Consider the following 6,019-nt stretch of genomic DNA (forward strand, 5'->3'; position numbering starts at 1 on the left):
CAGAAGAATATGGAAAACTATTCTTGGTATTGATGATGTAAAGTACATGAATTACTCCACAAGGGCTTAAGTCTGATCTTCAATATGTTCCTAGAGACATTTATCTCTGTATAACACATATTCAATATCAAGAAAACAGTAAAACTTGTTAATGGGCTATAATTAGACTTCATATAATAAATTTCTAATATTTGATGTTTAAAAATAGCAATGGTCTACAAAGTGAGTTCCAGGACAGCCAGGGCTGTACAGAGAAAGCCTGTCTCAATGAAAACAAAACAAAACAAAAAACAAAAACAAAAACAAAAACAAAAACAAAAACAAAAACAAAACCAAACCAAAACAAAACAAAACAAAAAAAAACAAAAACAACAACAAAAATAGCAATAGTAACACTTGCATCTATTATAGTCCAAACTCCCTGATACAAAGGTATTTATAAAAATAAACTAATATCTATTTCCATTAATTTATTCACTTTACATCTTGATTGTAGCCTTCTCCCTGTTCTTTCTGTCAACACACACACACACAGCCCCTCCACCCATCCCTCTTTCTGAGAATGGGGAGGTCCCTCCCAGGGAACCAACACACTCTGATACCTCAAGTCACTACAGGACTAGGTACATCCTCTCCCACTTAGGTTTAACAAGGCAGCCCAGTTAGGGAAGAAGTATCTAAAGGCAGGCACAGGCAACAGAAGGTAAGACCCCCTGCTACAGTTGTTGGGGGACCCTCATGAAGACCAAGATGCACATTTGATACATATATAAGAGTCCCCAGTCCCAGCACATGTATGCTCTTTGTGGTTCAGTCTCTGGGAGCTCCCAAAGGTCCAGGTTATTTGACACTGTTGCTCTTCCTCTGGAGTTCCTATTCCCTCCGGGTTCATCAATCATTCCCCCAACTTTTCCACAAGACTTAAAGGCTTGGTTTAATGTTTGGCTGTAGATCTCTACATCTGCTTAGGTCAGCTACGGGTTAGAGCCTCTTAGAGGACAGTTATGATAGGCTGTGAATCCTACCATATTTTATTCTGACAGATAAAAACATAGCCTGAGGCTCTAAGGAAGTTGAATGAAGAAGGCTGCCCAGCAATGTATTCTTTTAGATCTTCTAAGGACAGTCTGTTACCCACCCCTGAAATTGGCAGGGGTTGCTATTGCATTCATTTATGTGTGTCTCACTCAGGGCACCTGTGTATCCAGACCAGCAGTGACAAATATAGCTGTCCACAGTGTCTTCACATATTGTATCACTGTGAGAATGGTTTGAGCAACAGAGAGGTATCAAAGTCTCACAGTGTGTCCCTGTGAATCCACTAACCAAGCAGACACAGTGGTTTTTGTTTCCTTCACCCATACATAGACCTCCTTGGAGATATGTCTGACTTTCACATTCTGCAAAGTTGAGTTCACAGTGCTCTCCAAGGTGTTTAGGTGATTATTCACATTAGTAAGTCCCAAGATCATCCTGACACTTGGCACCATGTAGGCATGGCTGGTATCCATATTCATCAATTTCCAAATCACAGCTCACAACAAGATACTCTTGAGGACAGGCATACATGTATCTTCCTATCTCGTTGGGGAACATAGTCTTACTCATGTGCGGATCAGAAAGAAATGTATTTATCTATTTTCAAGTCATAATGCCTGCCTTGGCATCCAAGCACACCAAGCAGAAGTAGCCATTGATTCCTTCCTGGTGCACAACTCCTTTGTGGCAAGGACTGGAAGCATAGTCATTGTAATCTTTCTTACAGAACCTAGCAGATACAGATAAGGTGCCTAGAGTCTTTATGGCAGGTGCTCCACATTGGCAGGTGTTGTCACCAAAGTAATTAGTGGCAGTTTCACAGGTCAACCAACTGTATCCAGGAATACATTGACACAGGAAGCCTTTTTTCCTGGGGTGTTCACACATATGACAATTTCTTGTCAGGGACTGGAGAAGCAAGGGTATTTTAGATTCTCACAGTCTTTTTCCAAGTTACTAGCTATATCTAAGCAACAAATTGCTGTCTCATAGAAAAGCTTTGTGCATGGAATTGTTTTGGCAAGAATTTAAGGGATAACTGATATTTTTATTGCAAAAAAAAATGGTTACTGGCACCTCAATTCACTGCAGGAGTAGGTACAAACTTTCTCACTGAGACCAGAAATGACAGCCCAGTTAAGGGAACAGGATCCAAAGTTAGACAACAGAGTCAGAATAAGCTGTCACTCCAGTTATTGGGGAACCTGCATGAAGACCAAGTTCCACATGTGTTACATATGTGTGACAGACCTATTTCCAGCCCTTGTATGAACTTTGATTGGTTATTCAATCTCTGAGTACCCACAAGGGTCCAGGTTAGTTGATTCTGTTGGTTTTCCTGTGGAGTTCCTATCCCCTTTGTGTTCCTCAATCATTTCCCTTTACTTTTCCACAAGATTCCATGAGCACCATCTAACATATGGCTCTGAGTCTGTATCTGTTTAGTTAAGCTGCTGAATGGAGCCTCTCAGAGGACAGTTTTGCTAGGATTCTCTTTCTTAAAATAAATATTCTTAATTTTCAAAATGAAAAAATTTAAAACCTGTGAGTTTATCATTAAAATGCTTTGTCTTATTATTATTATGAATATATATGTATATATACATAAATATGTATATATATATGTTATAGTTACTAATGTACAGTGAGAGAGTAACATCAAAGCATCAATTTGTAACTGCATAATAGCTTTTTTTAAAACAATGTTTTCTGTAATAGTACTATACATGAAGCAATAAATCAATATTGGTGATTATAGTGATAATTGTGAAATCATCATGTAACTCTTAAATTATAACCTCTTTATACTCAAAAATATCAGGGTAAATGATTTGATTAATGAGACATAGGCTAATGATAGGGCCTTGTTGAATAAGATGGTGTTATGAAAATATTCTTGTGGCAGTCCTATACGTAAGCACAGAAAATCTCAAAAGGATATTAGGAGTATTTGAATGAGGCTGAGTAGTGGGCCAGGAAAGGTCACACTAATAAGTCAATGTTTTTCCATAGGCAATGAGAAATAAATGAAGAATAAAATATAGAGGAGTGACACTACCACATTTTATGTTAGAAATATTAGTGAAAGACTGAAAAGTTGTGAAAATTATCTCAGGATCCCAGAACCAGAGACTGCAAGTACAACTTGTTGTTGTTGTTTTGTTTTTGAGATGATGTCTCATTATGTAGCTCTGGATCTCCAGGAATTCACTATGTAAACCAGGCTGGCCTCAAACTTACAAAGATCTGTCTGCCTACACCTCCAAAATTCTGGGATTAAAAGTGTGCACTACTATGCCTGGCCAAAGACAACTCTTGAATCCCAATCGGTAAGAGTTTAGTATCAACTGACCCAACGTTCCCCTGTGCAGAGCCAACTGCTCTTCCAAGAACTAACTGCTAAAGTTCTCTGGATCCCCTGGCAAAGGGAAAACCAGAGAAATCCTTGCCAGGAGTCCCTGCCTCCTGGTGAGTTCTGCACTAGACCCATGGCCCTAGTGGTCACCAGCCCCAGCAGTCACACTAAAGTATTCTTGTAGCTTAAGTAGGGCCTGTAACAGATAAGAAAATGGTGTTCATCTCAGTCTGGCATCTCTTCATACATTTGCTCATATCCACCAGGCTGAAAGGCAAAGTCCCAGCATCCTGGTGGGATCACAGTCTTTCCCAAATTCTAGCCTCTGAACAGGAGTACTGACTGGCTTGGGTCCCTAGGGCTGAGAGCAAATCTGCAGAGTGCGTAGGCTGATTTATCTTCAAAGCCAGCCAGGAGCTGGTGGAGACCTACAGGCTTTAGCTTCTTCTTTTTTTCTTTCTTCTTCTTTTTTTTTTTTTTTTTTAGATGCAAAAGTTTTAATGAAAATAATTGATTGTAAGCAGAGTAACGAAGATTATTTTCAAACATCATGAAATGAATATCCCCTTTAATTTTTTTCCAAAGCATTTTTTAATTAGGTATTTTCCTCATTTACATTTCCAATGCTATCCCAAAAGTCCCCCATACACTGCCCCCCACCCCCCTACCCACCCACTCCCACTTTTTGGCCCTGGCATTCCCCTGTACTGGGGCATATAAAGTTTGTGTGTCCAATGGGCCTCTCTTTCCAGTGATGGCCGACTAGGCCATCTTTTGATACATATGCAGCTAGAGTCAAGAGCTCCGGGGTACTGGTTAGTTCATAATGTGGTTCCACCTATAGGGTTGCAGATCCCTTTAGCTCCTTGGGTATTTTCTCTAGCTCCTCCATTGGGGACACTGTGATCCATTTAATAGCTGACTGTGAGCTTCCACTTATGTGTTTGCTAGGCCCCAGCGTAGTCTCACTAGAGACAGCTATACCAGGGTCCTATCAGCACAATCTTGCTAGTATATGCAATGGTGTCAGCGTTTGGAGGCTGATTATGGGATGGATCCCTGGACATGGCAGTCTCTAGATGGTCCATCCTTTTGTCTCAGCTCCAAACTTTGTCTCTGTAACTCCTTCCATGGGTGTTTTGTTCCCAATTATAAGAAGGGGCAAAGTGTCCACACTTTGGTCTTCGTTCTTCTTGAGTTTCATGTGTTTTGAAAATTGTAACTTATATCATGGGTATTCTAATTTTCTGGGCTAATATCCACTTATCAGTGAGTACATATCATTTGAGTTCTTTTGTGATTGGGTTACCTCACTCAGGATGATGCCCTCCAGGTCCATCCATTTGCCTAGGAATTTCATAAATTCATTATTTTTAATAGCTGAGTAGTACTCCATTGTGTAAATGTACCACATTTTCTGTATCCATTCCTCTGTTGAGGGACATCTGGGCTCTTTCCAGCTTCTGGCTATTATAAATAAAGCTGCTATGAACATAGTACAGGCTTTAGCTTGTACAGGAACTATTTTATGTAGGGACCGGGAAGTCCCCTAAGTGCATTAAAGCACAGATAGGTATTCTCCACAAGTACAAGGCCCTGCACATGGTGAACTGTCTCCTGATACTTCTGTATGGAAATCTCATCCAGTTCTTCCTGGTAGTTAGGCAGGTCAATTTTCTTTGCCACCAAAGTATATGAAAACTTATCTCCTAGAATCTGAATGACCTCCTCCGGCTTCTTTGCATTGCCGTCACAAACACTTTCTTCTTCCCCACCAAAGACTCAGCTACTGCAATCACTGGTCACAGTTCAGAATTGATCATATTCTTTTTCCTCCCATACTTCTTCCCAGATAAAGCTCACTTCTTCCCCCACATAACTTCCTGTTCTTTCTCTCAAATCTCCCCTTATCCAAAAATAAAGGAACAGAAAAACAATAAATAATCAAACAAAACAAAAATACACATATACATCACACACACATGCACAGGCACATGTACACGCACACACACCCGAGTCAGTTTTGTGTTGGCCTACTGTTGCTGGACCTATGGCCTACCTTGTCATGTGGTTGATATACCCAGTGTCACTCCACTGGAAAAAAAATGATTTTCTCTTTTCTAACAAGTATTAATTTCAGATAATTTCTTCATTAGCAATAGGACTTTGTGCCCTCTTACCATTCTGCATCATGGAATTTTTTTGGTCTGGTTTGAATTTTTGCAGTCTTGTGTGCATGCTTTCTATGAGTACCTATGTATGTTCCTCCCGTTGTGTCTGGAAGATGTTTTCTTAGAGTCATCCATCCTCTATGTCTTTTTCTGTCTTTTTGCCTCCTTTGATGCATGGATCCTATCCTTGAGTCTTGATGATGAGGGTAGATAAAGAAATTTGATATAGGGTTGAGTGTTCCAGAGTCTCTCACTCCCTACATATTGTTGAGTTGTAGATTCTTTTATTAATTTCATATACTTCCAAGATGCTTCTCTGACTAAGGTTGGTGGGTATAGTAATATGTTATATATGATTTTACTGGTATGTTCATTTAGAAGTTTGATAGTAGAAATCCCACTATGTCCCACAATATATAAGATTGTCTTATTTCATGTTCTTGATAACATTAGC

General features: G+C 39.7%; 1 pseudogene; it reads right to left on the reverse strand.

The window, feature by feature from the left end:
- Positions 1–3,533: 3,533 nt before the first annotated feature.
- Positions 3,534–5,584, reverse strand: LOC110287128 (annotated as a pseudogene).
- Between the last annotated feature and the right edge of the window lie 435 nt (positions 5,585–6,019).

Source organism: Mus caroli, chromosome X (genome assembly GCF_900094665.2).
Source record: "Mus caroli chromosome X, CAROLI_EIJ_v1.1, whole genome shotgun sequence".
In the NCBI taxonomy this organism is placed as follows: Eukaryota; Metazoa; Chordata; class Mammalia; order Rodentia; family Muridae; genus Mus; species Mus caroli.